Raw genomic sequence first — 21250 nt, forward strand, 5'->3', positions numbered from 1 at the left:
GTAGTAGCTGCATGAGAAAGCCTGTTTTTATGAGAGGAGTTATTTTCAGATCGAGTGCCTGGAATTAGATGAATTGTTCTCTTTGATGAGCATCACTGATGGCTATGGCTCCTGGATGATTGATTCATTCTGTTCGGCAGTGGCAGTCCTTAAGGACCCCTCAATGTGTGACATATCCATTCTTCTATCAAAACTTAAACTGCATGTTCTTTGAGATCTTTGAATAATGCTGAAATAGTGAAAGCAAGGTAGATCATTGCTAGAAGAGCTGAGCTGGTGGCCTAATCCCTGCACTAGCTTAAATGTGTCAGTTGGTAATCCTAACATGACAGCCCTTAAGAAGAGAGGCGCCAAGAGTTGAGTCACAGAAAGAAAATAAAAAGGTGTGTAAGTAAACAACGACTGAAAGAAGCTGTAAAAAATAATCTAAGATCTTGGTCCTCATCTCTTTAGCTATGTTCTGTAGTGAGCTGCTTCTCTTTACACACTGGAAATATTAATTCAATAAATTCTTTTCATTCACAAATGTAATTATAATTCACGACTAAGTTCAGTGCCATCTTATGTTCTACTGTCTGCTCTGATGGTATTCTAGTTATATTTATTTCAAATGTCAAATTCATCTTCTAGGATAATTTTCTTTGTGTTTGAATCAATACAAACCTTAAAGACTTCCTTCAATGGGAAACTGAAAGTGACTTCATTCTCCTGTGAAATTTGGCTGTTTTCGCTCCTGAATATTTCAATTAGGTGTTCACTTCTTTGCTTGGTAAACCTGAGTTTCTGAACTGAGAGGATACCTGTGAGATAATACGTGTGTGATCTTAACTTTGAACATATGCAATATAAGAAAAAAATCTCAATTTATAAAAGCCGTTTAGCATGATGCCTCTTGTGATTTGGATGAGAAATTTGGAGAGAGCTTCCTGCTCAGCCTCCTGCCGTGTCTCCCCCACTCTCCCTCCAGAATTCTAAGGCAAAATGAACATGCTCATTTTTAAGTTGCCTTTAGTGGGGACATTTTATTGTAGCAATGAAAACTAATATAGAAGATGCTAACAAGATTTGGAGTAGTGCTGCAAAGTGCATGGACATGGTTTTTTTTTTTTCATTGTTATTGTTTGGGTTTTTCTTTCTTTGTTTTCTGAAGGGATGTGGAAGACTTTCTAACATTGGACTAGAAAAGCAGGTGGACATTGTAAACAGAGCTTGACTGGCATTTTAGCGGGCACCTAGGAGAACATAGGGCTGAAAAAATGTGAACTGTGGAAGCCCACGTCTATCTGACCTACAGAGGAAAGCCATATAAGCATTTGGGATAGAAGCTGTTCATACGTTATTTTGGCAAAGAATCTGCCCATGTTCTGAGAATCTTCATGCAGCTAAATTACAAAGTAATGGACAGATGTCTTTGGTGAAAGAGAAAGAAACATGGGACTGCATAACATTGAGTTTGTGGTATGGTTATTACTGATAACTCTTATGAAGAGCTACAATGAAACAAAGAAAGTAGGTTAGAAAAATACAAAATATACAATCTGGGGAGAAAAAGACGTCTAGGAAACTTAAAGGCACAGACCAGGTATGTGCTAGTATAGAGGCTGTGGTTTTGAAGGAAATTGGTGGCATTAAGGAGAAGCATCCTGATCTTCACTACAACATTGGAAAGCATGCCCTTTAGAAAAAGCTCATTTTATCACATCTCCAGTTTGTGAAAGGAGAAAGCCTAAAGGGTTGTTTGCTTCTAACAACTGGTGATATGGTCAAAAGGGAAGATGAGGCATCCTACCTGATAGATAAACTTGGGAGTGTTATACACATATACATGGCTAAGGAGCATGAAATATAAGAGTGAGGGCATCATGAGTTCTTTTCCCTTGGCTTCTGAGAGTTGATGCAGCCAAGCACTGTGTGGTAGTGCTGGAGACACTATAAAAAAGCCCTGAGGTGCCACCACGAGAAGCTATGAAAAAGAAGTTTGGGTTACACAGAGATCACAGGACAGTGGTAATACTAGAGTCCTGAGTCATATACCAAAGAGACCTGAATATAGGACATAGAACTGGAGCAAGAGAGAGATGCATGTAAAAACAGTAAGGATAGAAAGACTGAGCCATCTATGGCTCTTGAAACTAAAGTCTCAGTAAGAGACACCAAAGCAACAGGATTTATCATTTGCCTTGCTGGGGTTTAGACTTCCTTTGGCCAATTATCTCTTCACTAAACCCATGTGCTTTCCTTTTAGGAATAAAATGACTATTATGTGTCATTGTATGCTAGAAATATGCAAATACATTTTTATTTAATGGTGCTCTCAGCTAATAGATTGCCTTAAGTTTCATAAAAGACTGGAGGTCTGAACAGTATTCAGTCTGTTAAAGACTGGGATTCTTAAAGTTGAACTAAGTGCAGTTTGCACTATGATATGATATGGCCATGAGCCTACAGAGGCCAGGGATCTTTCATTTGCAACTCCAGTTTCCTAATCTGACTCTGACCTTCATTAGATCAGTAAATTAATTGTTACAAATTGATAAGATGATAATAGAGGTTGAATATTCATCAGGTATATCTCAGAGTTAAAGCCAGTGCTAGCATGAAACATCTTCATGAAGGACAAAAGCAAACTCATACCTCAGGCCATGGAAAAACTGACCTGAGCCCCTCTCTTACTAATATCAGGTACCAAGAAATGTTAGTCTCTTTGAGACTCAGAAGAGAGACAAAATACAACAAAGTTGAACAAAGCAACTGGGTAAGGTGATAGCTTAGACTTGTTAAAGGAAACAGAAAATAAGAGGCTACATTACTTAGCCAATGGTTCTTACTCATCTTATCTCATTGCCACAATCTTCTCCCTTATCACATGAGGTAATATTCTGAGTTTCTCCTCCTAATGACATAAGGGCATGATGAAGAATATACTTCAGTTAATGCTGTCAACATCAAAGTAGAAAAAATATGAATGAATGTGGATAACCAGCTCAGGCATGTGCTCTCCATAAAAAAATGAAGGGGGAGAATAAGAAGAGAACAGATGGGAGAAAAAATGAAGAGAGACGTAGTGTGTGTAGAATTACTTCGATGAGTTTTGTGGTTTTCAAAGACAAAAATTAAATTACCCCATAGACCTTTTTGAGGAACATGGAGGCAAAAAGAAAAATGTCAAGTGTGTGGAATTGAATTCATAAAGTGGTAGATGTGTTTTAGCTAACCATATATTAACTGTGGGGAAATCAACATTTTAAACCCCATCATCCTCCCATGTAAAAGAAGAACTAAAATTATCTGTTTTAACCCTTATATGATGAAAAGTGCCTCTCAGAATTCATGAAAATATTTAACAGGTTAATTTAAGATACGTACTCAGCATCTATTAGGCAGTCTTCTTCATCTGAGGCAAAGCTTTGAATGATAAATCAAATGGATTGGTGCACATGCATGTACATTTCTTCAAAGTAAAATATCTAATATGTTAAATATGCATCCTACCTTGAAATATAGAGACTCAGAAGGAAGTCCTGCGAGAGAAAGGACAATAGTTAAGGACTCTCACAGAAGAGGAACCAGAAAAGAACCTATCAGGAAAGAGAAACAGCAAAGGTAAAATCCCAGGGAGGAGCCTGCTCCAGATATACCTAAAACATAGCAATGAGGGCCTCATATTTGAAGTAGAGAAAAGGCGAGGGAGTATTTTAGGAGCATATGGGTCTTGATCTAGTGCAGTGCTTCATGTGCAGTTCTGATTCACAAACACGAAAGGAGAGGAGTTGTACGATAGCAAGTATGGATTGATTCATCTTTCTCCACTGAATCTCAAGGAAGCTGCAAGTTTTCCAAGGGTTGTCATTTGACCCTGGGATGGAAACCAAAACTTTCACCCTGCCTTTTGAAAGAAAATGAACCATGTACAGTCTGTTCATTTCCCGTGTGTGTGAATCTACTCAGGTAGGAAGAAGGTATACTTATGATTGTAATCAGGAGCCTGCAGAATGATGGTACCAACAACATGTAGGAGGCTAGCTATAAGATTTATTCTTCAGGATGAGGCAAACAGCCAAGGGGATAGGCTTTGCCCTCATGTTCAGTTATACTATAGAATTCCTCTGAGCAGCATCTGACTTTGCTGCTCGAGTCTGCGTTATGGAAAGGGCAAGGCATTTCTTGGTACTTAAGGCTTAGTATTTCAAATTGCATTAAGTATAGTTTCTTACACCCTGCAAGGAAGGAATTTCTAAAGTGCCTATCAAAAAATACATATTCATTTAGTTACAGGAAATGTAAAAGCAATCCCTTCGTCTACCTGTGGGGAACATCGCTTTTGCAGGAGCAATTTGTTCATAAAAGAGCAATATTTGTGCCAAGAATTCAAGCGAAACAAATGCCCTTCTTGATGGGAAGTGTCCACACTAATTTGAAACCATAAAGTAAGAATTTTAAATTCATCTTCCTGTGACTTGGCATTTGCAACTTCTACATAATTTGACTCATGTCGAGCTCCACGAAAGAACTTGGTGCAGAGCACTACATGGGAAAATATCAGGCTGATGCTCTAAAATTTTCTCCATCCCTTTCAAAGGGGCACATTTCTGCAGTGTGCTGCTATGCGTCCTATCATCGTTCTTTCTTTGAAATGTCACCCATGTTCTGTCAACAGCTCCTGTCACTGCGTCTGATGGGCTTTGCAAATGTCTGACGGGAGACTTTTAAAAAGAAAAGAAAAAAAAAACCATGATACGGGGAGATAGATGCCTTTTGTTTCTAAGTGGAGGAGATGGCGATTTTTGGACAGTGCAGATCAGTGGAACAAATGCTAGGTGAGTTCACCAGCTCCCTGAAAGGCAGGAAGAAAATGCCAGGAGATTGAGCAGTTTCTCTGTCTCGCTGCCCTCCTGCTCTCCTCTTTACACAGTCTCCATCAAGTGGTTCCTGATCAGCTCTTTAGATCAGCCTATGGCTGACAGACTGATGCCCCCTCAACTACCTATGTGTCTAACGACTCTAACTTCCCTCTCTCACTCAAAGGCAAACCGGAAAAGCAATGCCATGAAGCGAGCTGATTCTGAGCGCAAAAAGAAATTGATTTGAATAGAGAAAATGCTCAGCTGGTTATTTTTTTTTATGATTTTTCAATGGTGCACACTTAGTATTGGGGAGGTAAATGTGTGTCAAAGTGAACTCCATCAAAATCCCTGTGCCCTACCCGCTTTTATTCCCATTACCTCCTGCTCACTGGGAATGGTATGGGGAGCCTTCGAGAAGTCCTGGGAACAGGCTCGATGCTGCAGATGAGCTACAGTGCTGACCTAACTATACCCAGGTTCTTCTGCCACCATCTCATCAACCTGTCTAGCAGTTGTATCTCACACCAAGCAAGAAGAGTAGGATTTAATTCACATTGGCTCATGTTGCTCTTGACATTAATAAGAAAACAATGCTACAAGGACTAATGTAAATACTCTTCACTTGCCCAAGGTAAGTCAAATTCTAAGGTGACTCCTGGTATGGATGTCCTGTCTTTAGTATGTAGCCCTTGTTGGAGACTCTCCCCTTGACTTGGGGAGTATGTTGTACCTATGATTTTGTCAACCTTACCCATAAAAGGAAATTCCACAGATGCCATTGAGTTTACTAAGCCACTGATTATAAACTAATGAGAAAGGACATATCCCCAAAGACCTGGTCTAATATCAAGAGGCCTTTAAGTTAACATAGATTATTTACATTTGTTAAAGTCCCAAGAGGCATAGACTAGACATTTACACTAGAAGGTATCCCCTGTTGACCTTGAAAGAGGATGAAGATGTGTCATAATCCTGTCCTCCACAAGTAGATGATAATCATCTCTGCATAATGCTAGCAAAATCTTGAAATGTCATTCTTATAACCAAATGGAACTGAATTTTCCTACTAGCCTTATGAGATAGTAATGCCTAATGAATAGGCTAGTTAAATGACTTATCAGGTAAAGGCACTCGCCACCAAACATTGCAACCTAAGTTTGATCTAAACCCAACATAAATTCAGTCTCTTGGATCCACTGGGTAGGAAAAAAAGTCTTTTTTTTTTTTTTTTGGTTCTTTTTTTTCGGAGCTGGGGACCGAACCCAGGGCCTTGCGCTTCCTAGGCAAGCGCTCTACCACTAAGCTAAATCCCCAACCCCGAAAAAAACTGTCTTATACAAATCATTGTGTGACTGCCACACACTCACCATGACACACGTGTGCTCCCCTAGCATAAATAAATAAATGTAATGTTTTCAAATCTATAATATAATCTTAAGCCCAAGGTGAAGTTACAGTTATAGCCAACAACTTGATTTTAACTACTGTCTCAGTTTGGTTTCTGTTGCTGCGATAAAACACTGACCAAAAACAAGTTAGAGGAAAGAAGTGTTTATTTCATCTTATAACTCCCAGGTTACAGCCTACCACTTAGGGTAGTTAGGGGAGGAATTGAAGCTGAGGCCATGAAGGAATTCTGCTCAGTGACTTGTCAGCCTGTTTTCTTATACCATCCAGGACTAGATAGAAACCACCCACAATAAGATGGGATATTCTACATAAATTATTATTATTATTTCCCATAGCCTTGTTTATAAGCCAGTCTGATGAAAACATTTTTCTCAGTTGGGGCTCTCCTTCTTCTGAACTTGTACGAAGTTGAAAAAAGCCTAACCAGAATACCTAAACAAGACACTAAGAGGAAAACTGAGCTAAGCCAAATCAAAATTTCTGACCTCCAGATATTGCCACATAATAAATATTATGTTAAGTCCCTAAATTTGTAATGAATTTTCACAACAACAACAAAATGCATTTCTCTTTTTACTAGATTGATGGCCACTCTAAGGAGAATTTTGCAGGCTGTGTAAGTTTTGCACTGTTACAGGAAACTAGTAAACTAAACATTTTGTGAGGAGCAAGGTGACTCTCCTAAGAGAGTGCCCCATGCCATGGGTGCTTTCATGTGTAACATCTTAACAAAAATATGAATGGAACTCAAAAAGCACAAGGAACCGCTGAGAATGAAAAGATGTGAAAAAAACAACCCATGATAGGCTTCCTTTTCCAACAAATTTTATGAATGAGTGGACTACGAGTAATAAGGATAATAATTGTACCCTAGAAGGGTGCATGTTACAAGAACTAGCCTGACCAAACTAACAGGTATCATGGCCACTAATTGATCAGTACACATAAAATGTGTTCATTAGACAGCCTTGATGTGATTTGGGGCAATCTTATAGTAAAGAAACTTTAGGCTATAAGTAGATGTGAATGATGCTATTTAATTGCTAATTTAGTCATAGATATGAACTTGGACATGGATACATCCCTATGGCTTGACATTCAGAGATGTAGGTAACACTGGGTAGCATAGGCCAATGCCATAGGCCAGTTCCAGTGCTCTGCTTCTGTCTTGAAACTAGCTGAGGGGGAAGAGTGTCAGTGGGGGCAAGATTTGGTCTTACAAGAGATTAAGGTTGCTTTCTATAATGATGGATATCTGTCTTGATTTTAAGTTACTCTGAGGCCAGATGCTGTAGGCCTCTAGACCTATTGAAACTTGTTGCTAACAGTAGGGAGATTAGGTAAATGATTTATGGCTAGTGCTCTCTTCTCTGGCCAGGCAGCCAGGAGCTCCTTACTGGTTTTGCTGGTTTCTCTTTGTGAACCAGAGAAGGAAAGGAAAAGAATTAAAATTCTTTACACAGGCAAATATGCACAGAAACATATACATTCATCCACACATTTATGTTTTTATTCATATTCACACACATTTACATTTTCATTCACATTCTCATTTATACATTAACACTCTGATTGGACCCAACCACATATCTCATATATTCCTCAAGTATTCATGCATGCTTACATATACACATATATTTACACATGTACATATAGACAAACAGACATATAGATTTGGACAGATGAATGGATGGATGCATGGATGGATGGATAGATGGATGGATGGATAGATGGATGGGTGGATTGAAGGATTAATGTATTATATATGGATGGATGGATGGATGGATGGATGGATGGATGGATGGGGCAGAGCCTCCCAAGCCAAACTGTCCAACTACTGTATTACTTTTCTCTGGCTTTTTTATACCTTCTTAGAAAAAACAAGTTCTTTAGAATTTACTTCATAGATAAAATGTTATATAAAATGGAGTAACAGAAGGATATAAATAACAAGTTCATGGCAGTGTTTCATACTACAAGCTCATTATGAGTTCAAACCAACAGTTTTCACATGGCCTTACCAGGGGGTATACCTGTGGCTTTATCCTTAGACTTAAATTTTTTCCTTGAAGAAAATTTTGTCCCAAGCCTTTTATTCTTTTTAGTGTGATTATGAAAGCTCATTGTATTCCTTAATATGCAACCTTTACTTACTATATAAAAAGTAGGCACATTCTATTCTTAATTCTAACTTTATTACTTCTTTCTAGCTAAGCAACTAAGACTGTCTCTTAAAACTCTTCATAAAATTATTTCAATCAAATAATCATTAATTCATCTAAACAGCATTGATCCATGAAAGTTCATCTTTATTTTGATCTGCAGGAAATTTGCTCAACTGGGTGGGCTAATGCCCAGGGGTTATCATTTAATTTAATAATGACAGGAAAGGCATAAAAGGAGTAAGAAGCAATCCTAAAATGAAGTTTCTTTGATACCTTGCCTCATAGAGCTCACCCATCACAGACCTTGCAAAAGTGGCAAGACACTTACAGGAAGGCCACCTATTACCCTTAGCCTATCCTAGATGGCTTCTAACAGGCAAGCCCACATAGTCCTTGCTGTGCTTAAACTCATCTTCCCTCCATTTCTGCTTTCTAAATTCAGAGATCATAGGTGTATGATTAAATTTTCACTCTGTGTGTGCGTGTGTGTGTGTGTGTGTGTGTGTGTGTGTGTGTGTGTGTGTGTGTCTTTTGAGGCATGGTTTCTCTATATTACAGCCCTGTCTGTCCTATACTAGGTTTGTAGACCACAGAATGGCCTCAAACACACAACGATCCACTTGCCTCTGCTTCCTGTTTGTGGCAATGAAAGGATTGCACCACCATGCCTGGCTTAGACTTTCATTTCTAAAATGAGTTTGTTTCTATTTTTAATAAAGTCTAAGATATTCTAAACTGAGCACAAAAATTATAATCTCTTCTGACCCTGTTCATGTCCAATACATTCTTAAATCACTTTACCACTTTTTCTTATTGTTGTTACTGTTATTATTGTTTCATTTTTCTTAATTATGTCCTTTAAATGAAATTAACAAACACTTTAATATTTTTCCTGGAATGTGGGAGATTGTAGTTCTTTAATGAATGTCAGAAATCTGTTATCTGTTCATTAATTTAACCAACAGTATTATACTTTTGAAATGAAGTTGACATTGTGCTTATAAATTAAAGAATCTTATTACTAAGAAAATCTTGTCTTCTGCTTGTTGGACAAAAGAATGGAGGAGCAAACTCCTTCTAGTCAAAACTAGTGCTGGAGAATTGGCTCAGCAGTTAAGAGCATGAGCAGGTGTTGTTATTGCAGAGGACCTGGGTTCAATTCCCAGTACCCACATGGAGGTTCACAACCATCTGTAACGCTAGTCTCATTGTATCCTTTTCTGACCTCTTCTTATACGCGCATGGTTTACATATACACATACTCAAAGGTCAAAAGCCATTGATGCACAAAATAATAAATAAATATATCTTTAAAATATTAAAATGGAAGGAAGGAAAGAAGGAAAAAAGGAAGAAAGAAAGAAGAAAACAAATGACCCGGGAGGACACACTGGAGGAGGGGAAGGAAGAGTGTTTGCAAAGTTCAAATCGTAAGAATGAACTGCAAGTCTAAAAGCACAAGGTAGGACAAAAATATGTTATTAAATGTGGGGGTCTTCATCTCTCCACAGGACCAAGATTATTTAAATTCAAGACTCAGGGGGTTGGGGACTTAGCTCAGTGGTAGAGCACTTGCCTAGGAAGCGCAAGGCCCTGGGTTCGGTCCCCAGCTCCGAAAAAAAAAAAAAAAGAACCAAAAAAAAAAAAAAAAGACTCAGGGTATGATTTTTCCACTGATCAGGAGTAATACCTGGCCTCAAGTTTTTCCCAGCAAACTTTGAAGAAACAAAAGTCCTCCCAGGAGTGATATGTAAATGTGTCATTTCAAATTAAGTACAAATAAAACTGTCATCATTGTGGAGGAACAGAACTTGGACCAACATCTATTAGGTGAGTATTTTTTCTGATACACATGGCATGGCAGAGAAGGAATCATTTCTTGAGCAATTTCCATGGTGAACATTAAATGCAAAATGAGAGAAAGTTCTGTGTGTGGCTGAGACAGAACAAAACAAATTGGTCCATTCACACCTTTGGGCATTCTGCCCAAAAGGAGATTGTTTCTAGAAAATGGCATCAGCCCTGACATACACAGTATCAGGGTTTGCTTGTCTCCTTATGTATGAATCCAAGAGTAATCAATCCCCTAAATTAACCTGGAAAGCTAAATCAACTATGACAAGGGATCTTTCGTTTAGGAATGAAGTCAGAAATGAGTGCAACACAAACATACCAACACAGCTTAAGACAATTAAATACAAACAAGCACTATTTCAATAAGTGTAATTAATCCCAAGTAGATTGCTTTGGGATTATTTGTCTTAAGTGTGGCATCCTTGAACATTTGGTGATTTTCTGCCATTTTAGTTCCCAGGAAACCACAATTTCTATTGATATAGGTTATGCAGGTTTTCACCGGTGTTTTGAACATGTTTTTCTACTGTGGTTTGTGTAAGACAACAGTTCAAATGGAATGCTGAAAGAATAAGTATCAAGGTGGAAAGGACCCGACTGATTAAGGAACCCTGCAGAATGAACCTTAGTAGATATCTACAGAAAGAATATTTCACTCAAGCACAAAAAAATATGCCTTCTTGCACCCCATGGAATCTTATCAAAGTTGACCATATACTCAGTCCCAAAGCTAGCCCTCACAGATAAAAAAAAGCTTGAAATAATCCCCTGCATCTGATCAGGTCACCATGGATTAGAGTTGGACTTCAACAACAACAAAATACCAGAAAGCCTTTGTTGTGGTAAAAATGAAAAGTGGCTGAACCAGTTCCAGAGAGTACCCTTGCAGCCTGTTTCTCTCTCTAGTTCCGGCTCCAACAGGCCATTGGAACTATAGTTAATTTATCTCAGCAGCTCCACACTATCCCCGAGTACTTTCTGATCCGCTGTTTGTGAGCCATTACAATGCAGCTCCCTGTCAAGCTGCCTACCCACCCGACAGCTCTCTTGGCTGGTTTCCATCACACCAGGCATATTCATCCCAATTCCATGGCGGGCCCTGTATGTCTTGCCACCACACACTCTCTTGAATTCAATTAAATTGTACACGAAGGAGTACATCACACGATATCCTCTGATCCAATTGAAAAAAATGTAATTTTCCCATCTAGATACCACAAAATCCTATAAACGCCCATCCCTTAAGATTAGTCATAACAACCTGTAAAATGTATAGAGAGGAATTTTAACATCCACTGCCATGTTCTCTCATCTCCCTATCCCTTGCTCCAGCCTCCTCTACCTCTCTAAAACTTTTCTCCCACCCATCCTTCCTTCTCATCCAATGACAAGTCTCATTCTATCCTGTACCTGCCTTCACCTGCAAAATAACATCAACCTACAAACTCATGGAAACAGAACAACTCTCTATTCAATGACTTGATCAAAGAAGAAATAAAGAAAGATATCAAAGACTTTTTAGAACTCAATGAAAATAAAAGCACAACATACACAAACTTAACAATGAAAACAATGCTAAGAGGAAAGTTCATAACACTAAACACCTTCATAAAGAAATTGGAGAGATCTCTTATTAGCAACTTAACAGCACACCTGAAAGCTCTAGAATAAAAAGAAGCAAGCACAGGCAAGAGGAGTAGATGGTAAGAAATAATAAAACTCAGGGCTGAAATCAATCAATTAGAAACAAAGAGAATAATATAAAAGAAAATCAATAAAACCAAGGGATGGTTCTTTAAGAAAATCAACAAGATAGAAAGACCCTTAACCAAACTAATTAAAAGGAGAAGAGATGGTATCCAAATTAACAAAATCAGAAATGAAAAGGGAGATATAGCAACAGAATATGAGGAATTTCAATCATTAGGTCTTACTTTAAAAGCCTGTACTCCACAAAATTGGAAAATCAAAACGAAATAGCATTATTTTCTACATAGCACTACTTACCATAGTTACTTAAGTAGTCCTATAACTCCTAAGGAAATAGAAGCAGTCATTAAAAGTCTCACAACAACAACAACTACAACAACAACAGGCAGATGGTTTTACAGCAGAACTCTACCAGATTTTCAAAGATGAGCTAATACCAATACTCAAAGTTTCCCACAAAATAGAAACAGAAGGAACATTGCCAAATTCCTTCTATGAGACCACATTCACCCTGATATCTAAATCACACAAAATCTCTACAAAGAAAATTTCAGAGCAATCTCCCTTATGATAATTGCTGCCAGAATACTTAATAGAATTCTTGCAGACCAAATCCAAGAACGTATCAAAACCCACCATCCACCATGATCAAGTAGGCTTCATCCCTCGGATGCAGGGATGGTTCAATATATGAAAATTCATCAACTTAATCCACCATATAAATAATTTGAATGACAAAAACCACATGATCATCTCACTAGATGCTGAAAAGCCCTTGGCAAAGTACAACACCCCTTTATGTTAAAAGTCTTGGAAAGATCAAAGATACATACTTAACCACAATAAAGGCACTGATACAGAGGCCAATAGCCAACATGAAATTAAATGAAGAGACACTTACAACAGTTCCACTAATATCAGTGCAATATAGTAATTGAAGCTCTAGTTACAGCAGTCAGACAGATAAAGGAGATGAAGGGGATACAGATTGGAAAGGAAGAAGTCAAAGTATCGCTATTTGCAGCTGATATGCATACATAAGTGATGCCAGAAACTCTACCAACAAACTCCGACAGCTGATTAAACACCTTCAGCAAATTGTCTGGATTCAAGATTAACTAAAAAAAGATCTGTAGCCCTCCTTTATACAAATGATAAATAGGCTGAGAAAGAAATCAGGGAAACAAACTCCTTCACAATAGCCACGAATAATAAAAAATATCTTGGTGTAACTCTAAGATCTGTATGCCAAGAACTTCAACTCCCTGAAAAAAGAAACTAAAGAAAGAATCAGGAGATGGAACGATCTCCCATGATCATGGATTGGAAGGATTAGCATAGAAAAATGGCCATCTTACCAAAATCAAAAAACAGACTCAAGGCAATTCCCATCAAAATTCCAACAGGATTCTTTACAGACCTTAAAAGAATAATTCTCAACTTTATATGGAAAAACAAAACAAACAAACAAAACCTAGAATGGCTAAAAACACTCCTGTATAATAAAAGAACTTCTAGCGACATCACCACCCCTGGTTTCAAGCTGGACTATAGACCAATAGTAATAAAATCTGCATGGCATTGGTGCAGCAACATACAGGTTGATCAATGGAATCAAATTGAAGACTCAAAAATAAACCCACACATCGATGGAATCTTGATTTTTGACAAAGAAGCCAAAATCATACAATCGAAAAAAAGAAAGCATCTTTAACAAATGGTGCTGGTCTCACTGGCTATCTGCATGTGGAAGAATGAAAATAGATCCATATTTATCACCTTGCACAAAGTTCAAGTCCAAGTGGATAAAAGACCTATCATAGAACCAGATATACTAAATCTAATAGGAGAAAAAGTGGGAAATAGCCCTGAACTCATTGGTATAGGAGACAACTTCCTGAACAGAACACCAATGGATCACGCTCTAAAAGCAAGAATTGATAAATTGGATCTCATGAAATTAAAAAGCTTCTGTAAGGCAAAGGACAGTCAATAGGACAAAATAGCAGCCTACAGAATGGGAAAAGAGCTTCACCAACCGTACATTTGACAGAGGGCTAATGTCCAAAATATATAAAGAACTCAAGAAGTTAGATACCAATAATTGAAATAACCCGATTAAAAGTGGGGTATACAGGAATCTGGGATGGCTGAGAATCACTTAAAGAAATGTTCGACATCATCCTTAGGGATGAATTGGGGAAATGCAAACGTAAACAACCCTGAGTTTCCATCTTAAACCCATCAGAATGGCTAAGATCAAAAGCTCAAGCAATAGTACATGCTGGCAAGGATGTGGAGAAAGGGAAACACACCTCTATTGCTGGTGGCAGGGCAAACTTGTGCAACACTGGAAATCAACCTGGTACAATTTTAAAAAATTGGGAATTGTTCTACCTCAAGACACAGCTATATCACTCTTGGGCTCCCAAAAGAGAGTCCACCATACCATAAGGGCATGTGCTTCAGAATGTTCATGGAAGCATTATTCATAATAGTCAGAAATTGGAAACAGTCCAGAGTCACCTAACCGAAGAATGGATACAGAAACTGTGGTTTATTTAACCAATGGAATACTACTTAGTTATTAAAAACAAAGATATCATGAACTTTGCATGCAAATGGATAGAACTAGATAATATCCTGAGTGAGGTAACTGAGACACAAAAGGACACGCATGGTGTGTGTAACTCCCAAGTGGATATTAGCCATAATGTACAGGATACCAGTGATCCTATCCACAAACCCAAAGGAGCTAACCGAGAAGGAAACCCAAGCAAAGATGCTTGAACCTCACTTAGAAGGGGAGGAAAACAATCATAGGGTGGAAGCAGATGAGGAGAGGGAACTGGGAGGGAGGGGGGATGGGAGGGGTCTGGAGAATGAAGGGAAATAGGCAGCTGCTGGGGTAGAAGGATATGGAGCATCTCTAGGATGTGCCAGAGACCTGGAATGGGGAGGCTCCCTGGAGTCTATGGTGCTGACTTCACTTGAGACTTCTGGCAGTAGGGATATAGAACCACTTCAGGTAGCCAGGCAAGACCCCCTAGGGAACAAATAGGACACCAACCCGCCAACAAAACTTTGAACCAAAACTTGTCCTGTCTACAAGAAATATAGAGACAAAGATGGATGAGAGGCTGCGGGAAGGAGCTAATCAATAACTGGCCAACTTGAGACCCATCCTGTGGGCAAGCACCAGTTTCTGATGCTATTATTGATACTCTGTTATGCTTCCAGACAGGAGCTTAGCATAACTGTCTTCTCAGAGGTTCCACCCAGCAGCCGATGGAAACAGATGTAGAGATCAAACATTAGACAGAGTTTGGGGAGTCTTAGGAAGAGCTGAGGAAAAGATTGAGGAACCCAGGGGGAATAGGAACTCCACAGGAAAGCCAACAGTGTCAATTAACCTGGACCATTAGAGGCTCTCAGAGACTGAATCGTCAACCAAATAGGCTGAATTGTACTTGAACGTATAGCTTGGTCTTCATATGAGTTCCCCAATAACTAGGGCAGCGGCTGTCCCTAAATCTGTTGACTGCATGTGGAACCAGTTCCCCTAACTGGGCTGCCTTGTCTGGCTTCAGTGGGACAGGATGGGCCTAGTCATTTCCTACAATGACTTGATGTGCTAGGGCATGGGAGATACCCAGAGGAGACCTCTCCAGTCTCCGAGGTAAGGGGAGCAGGATTGGAGAGTGACTACTTGAGGGGCAAACGGGAGGAATAGGGGCAATGATCTAGATGTAAATTCAATAAATTAATTAATCGCCAAAGTTAAAAAATAAATAAAATGAAACCCTACAGGAGTGGCAGCATCAATGCAGTGCAAACTGTACACACTGAGCTGCACATGAGCAGCATAAACCATCACTCTTGTGGAAACGGTAAACAGCCTCCACAACAGTTAACTCGAGACCTTTTTTTCTTTCTAATTTTTGCCCTATTGCCAGAAATAACCTTTATTGACTGTTGCTAGCTTTGCTCAGAGTGGAATGTCACCTCCCAGGAGGAACACTCCTGAGACTTCACCTGTGTCTTATTCATAAAGTTTTCTATTTTCAGAAAGAAACTCAAACACCTAAACAAGGAGGCACGCTGCATATATAATGCGATGAGAAAGAAAGGAAGGTAACAACAGTTAACTGTGACAGAGATCTATTAGGGAAGCCAAGAATAAGTGACCACTGACCCCCTGGCTGACCTTAGTAAACACTTGGAGGCTCAATTATACCAGGAAGTTGACAGAAATAAGGATCACCTGTCAAATGTGTAGACATAGGTCTAACCTGGGTTGAGACATCCTGGCTTAATTGGTCTGATACAAGCAAGAAGAATTTGTTTACAATTCTGGGTCTTGCAGGCAGATTTTTCCATCTCTAGTCTCATCAGAGGTAGTCTTTTAGTTCATACTGTGTTACTATGAGAGCCCTAGAAAGTCAAAGGGCATGGTGGCTACATCTCAAGAAGGCCTTCTCTGAGCCTGGGTATCAAAGCACGGCAAAGGGTAAAGGGCAAGGGTGAGATAGGAAGAGAGAGGCAGAGCTTGAAGATGGCCTTGATCCATAACAGTCCTGCTCTCAGGATATCTGACGCAACAATGATAATGGCCTCAGTCCATTGACATAGCGAAAAGCCACTCAGACCCACCCTTAGTTTCATTGTATTGGTAATCAAACTCCAAATACATGAGTTTTGGAAGTCAACATGCAAATCATAGCAGCCAGTTCTTAGTAAAATCATGATACAGGGAAATGATTTTCTATAAGGTGGCCACAAGGTGCAATCAAATATATATAGTGTATGTTTATATATAGCTATAAATATATAGTTATATGTTATATATAACATGTTATGTTTTATATATATAGTTAGTAAGTTAGCTAACTAGCTTAAGTAAGACACTGAAATTTGAACTGATCTCATGGTCTTGCACCTCCAATGCCATAAATATATTCTCCTTCAATATTTCTTCAGGTCTGAGCTAAGTAAGCTACTTGATTAATCAAATATAATTGCCTTTAATTGGAACATGGAAAATCCAATGATACATTGCCATTTTATTAAGTCTTTCTAGAAATGTTTTATATGTGGTAATAAAACACTGGGTTCAAGGGAGAGAAATCTGGAGTAAGGGGACTTCGTTTTGTTATATATCTTTTATCTCCAGCATGGGGAACTGGGAGTTGTCTGAGGAAGTTAGAATTGTAGCATATATAGGCTGGAATATTGAACTCTAAAGCAGCAGAGAAATTTCCTACGAAGGATCAGATAGTGAATAGTTTAGGCTTGGCAGAGAGTATGGTCTTTGTTGAACTACTGAACTATTTACATAGAAAAGTAACCATAAGTGAAAGCTGGTGAATGGGGGAGGGGTTGTTCTAATAACCATTTGTGTAGAAATAGGCAGCAGGCCAGCTTGGGCCTTCTGATTGATCATCCACTGATTCCTGATTTATTTAAATGAGAAGTATGTACCAATTATTCACCTGTCCCAGGTACAAGATTTCGCTGTCAGATGCTTAAGAAAAATATAGTTTCACTTAAAATAATAACCTACTGTATGTGTACATGTGTGTGCTTGTATACATTCATATGTAATCATATATTATTCAGTGAACTTGGATACATGATCAGAAATAATTTTTGGGAGAATTTCTATGGCTATAAGATTATATTCACTCCCATATATGGTCCATCATCCATGAAATTACTACACAATCATATACTATATACAGTATTCATTAATACATGTATACATATAATATATTATATATAAATAAATGTATAAAACTGTTTATAATATTCTTAGAAATAAAATATTTCCTGTGTAGAATTGTGTTATATGGATTCAGCCAAACCATAACTGTATTTCCCAGAATGTTCTTCTTGTACACTAGTTTGCATTAGCCACAAAAGACATTCTGTATGAGGCTGGAAAGATGGGCACTTGCACTGGCTTACAATGGCTAACAAACTCTCTAGATTAGTATGTTGCTAATGCTGTGGTCGCTCATGTTTACTGGTACTCAGTCTTGTCATAAGGAAGGAACAAGAACCCCAGACTCAGACTGAGTCCTCAAAGTAGACCTCATCCACCACGTTCTCTAAATCCTAGTCAGGCTCATGTGCAGCTCCTTTGTAGAAGACACAATCTTCTTCTGTAGGAGGCTAGTCACACTGTCTTGGCTAGAGTTTCTATTACCATAAAGAGACACCATGACAATAGCAAGATTATAAAGGAAAGCATTTCACTGAGCCTAGACTTAGTTCAGAAGTTTAGTCCTTTATCATCATAGCAGGAAGCATGGAAACACAAAGGAAGACATGGTGCTGGAGACGCAGCTGAGAGTTCAGTATTGAGATTAGCAGACAACAGGAACCATCTGAGACCTCAAAGCCCAGGACCCGTGATGCACTTTGCACTTCTTTCTTTTTTTTTTTTTTATTTTTTTTGAAAAATTCCTGACATTACAGAACTAAACTGAAATGTATTAATAATCCACTCTTACATTTCCATGACAAACAAAAATTTATGAGCCCCCCCCCAAAAAAAATCAAAACAAAAAAGGGGAGAAGCTTATAAAACTAAATATGGATATCTCAGCGTAACTGCTGAACAGAGAAAAGAATTAAAACACTTTAATTAAAAAGTCATGAGTGGATGATGAAGTGTGTAGAAACTGAAAATTTACAAACTATTTAAAACCTGGAATCGCTGACTGTTCAGAAACTACACGGATGGATCATGGGTGGTGGTGAACAGCAGAAAGGGATTATGGATGAATCTGCTCTGTTTTAGCTGCTCCCCGTGCCACCTGTCTCCGGGGAAAGCCTGACATTGATTAGATACTGAGCCAGGCTAATGCTGGCAGCAGGTCCGGTGATGGTAACCTGCCGATCAGTAGATCCTTCCATGGGTTTGCAATTTTGATCTGCGCCCCAGACATCTGATGGATCTCATTGATTTTGGCGCCCTGACGCCCAATTATGCAGCCAATCAAATCATTTGGATGGTGAGTTCATGAGAAGTAGTTTGAGCAGATGCATCTGAACCTGCTTCAATGCCCTGAATCCGGTGTTGCCACAGGTCATAGGAAAATGAAACTGTTGCATTGCCAACTGGTGCAGCTTGGTCAAATCTGGCTGTGGAATGGCATACTGTCCTTGAATGGTATAGGCCTCTAGAGGTGGTCTCTCCAGGTCAGGGTTGAGGTACATGGACAAGATGGTGTGGGGAAAACTCACACTGTTGCTGCCTATGCTGTACCTGTCCTGACCACCTGCAAAGATGACTATAGAACTGGAGGGCTTGGGCAGGTACGGGATGGTCACGCCCTTGGGGGAATGCTGAGTCTCCAACATGACCACGCCGATCTGATTGACACACTCAATGATGGATTGTGGAATGCTAGCAATAGGGATTGCCTGCTCACTTGAGTTGGGGAGCATATCCCCTGCCACCTGGACCGGAGGGCCCTGTAGTCTCTCCTACTTCCTTGATCTTGCAAATACCTTTTCCAATAAGAGAGCCACACTGACTATCAGGAACCACCAGCCGTGAGGTAACCTGGTCTACTGGCAGCTGTGCTATTGGTCATAGAGCGGCTTCTGTCCTCTTCCAGTTTGATCATAGCAAAGGCTTTGAAGGTGGCATTAGTCGGTCCAGCCAAAGTGATAATTCTCTCAGGACAATTCCCTTCTGAGATGTTGAGATGTGCACCACTCTCCTCGCGCAATCTTCTTAACAGATTCTCCTTTCTTTCCGATGATACTGCCAACTTCCTTTCCCTGCATAAGTAGCCTGATGGTGAGAGTGACATTTAATCCACCTTCAGTCACACCGGTGTCCATGTCTAGCAGTTATGAGGAACTGGACTTTGAGTGGTCAAGTCTTTGGTCACTGGAGGCGAGAGTTGACTGAGGGGAAAGGGGAACCGGTGGGCGGGAAGGGGAAGGGCAGAAGGGGAAGGACCGGAGACTGGGGGTGGAACAATAGGGGAGAGCCGGAAGCTAGCGGGCAGAGGAGGGGGGTGGAGGAGGGGGTGTGGAGGAGGAGGAAGGGGGGAAAGAGACCCCGGGGCGGGTGGAGGGCTGTGGAGGGGGGGCTGGCAGGAGAGGACGCAGGGTGCCACTGCTGCTCCAGCTGCTGCTTCTGCTGGTCTCATGCACTTCTTCTAACAAAGCAATACAACTCCCACAAGGCCAAACCTCCCAGTAGTACCACTCTCTATCAGCCTATGGGAGCCATTTTCATTCAAACCACCACATGCACCATAGAAGTTACAGGTTTACAGGTGGTGAGAGATGCAGGCTTTGAACCCTTTTGCTGTTTCTCTCATTCTTGTTTTCTCCAACATTTACCTATCTTCTTACCCAGCCATCAATACTGGTCCAGACCCAGCACAGATGTAATGAATGTGTAATGGCTTATACGTCTGTTTATATAATTAATCACCCACTCTTCATAGCCAAGTCAATCCTGATTTTCTAATCAAACATTAACTGGCATATCAAACATATGTAATTTTCCATTTAAAGAAGAGTCACAGTATTATTAATAAACCCAAAATACTAGCTTTTTAAGTATCATAATTATGATGAAATTTACCTTTCCTTTCTGACCATCACACCATTTCTTTCAACTCTAAGAATCTATAAATGCTAGATTCTATATGATGATGATATTTTGCTTCAAAAGAAGAGACCCAGCTTTGTCCCTTTACTACAGGATCAATGGTGTACATTAGTGAGATAGGTAGCTAGGGGACCAACATAGCAATCTACTGCCCCCTAACTAAGCCAAACCATCTGGCCTTTAGAGAAATTGAACCCACATTACTGACCTCAATTAACACTGAATTTTAATCAGTTGAAGAAATAAAAGCTGTAATTAATGCAATTGCCTCTTCCAAGTTCCTACAAACTTAAATGTTATATCTATATTTATCTTCCAAATTTTCAAAACTCATTCTTTTATAAGGTGTGATGAAAGCTATGGATCATACTATCATCACTGTAGCCTGAATGATTGGCAGGGATTATATTTTTTAACTCATCATGATTCTTTTCTCAAACCTATAATAGGTTAGAGAAGAAAATGACTTCCAGAGAAATAAGTGGCTGAGTTGTTTATTAAAAAATGTTCATGTCCATTGCCTTTCATCACAAGCTACCATGCTCTGTATTCCTCCTGAGCTCCTTTGAGAAGGAGGCACATGCTGTTGGTCATACTTCTCATAAGTGCAATGAATTAAATTCCAT

The 21250-nt window shown here is 39.4% G+C and overlaps 1 protein-coding gene and 1 pseudogene; one reads left to right on the forward strand and one right to left on the reverse strand.

The window, feature by feature from the left end:
• The window catches only part of Erich1 (glutamate-rich 1), a gene marked incomplete at its 5' end in the record, with an annotated part of 52793804 nt that overhangs the window by 41361987 nt on the left and 11410567 nt on the right, over positions 1–21250 (forward strand).
• Pcbp2-ps11 (poly(rC) binding protein 2, pseudogene 11) lies at positions 18676–19908 on the reverse strand (annotated as a pseudogene).

Source organism: Rattus norvegicus, chromosome 16 (genome assembly GCF_021556685.1).
Source record: "Rattus norvegicus strain SHRSP/BbbUtx chromosome 16, alternate assembly SHRSP_T2T, whole genome shotgun sequence".
NCBI lineage: Eukaryota > Metazoa > Chordata > Mammalia > Rodentia > Muridae > Rattus > Rattus norvegicus.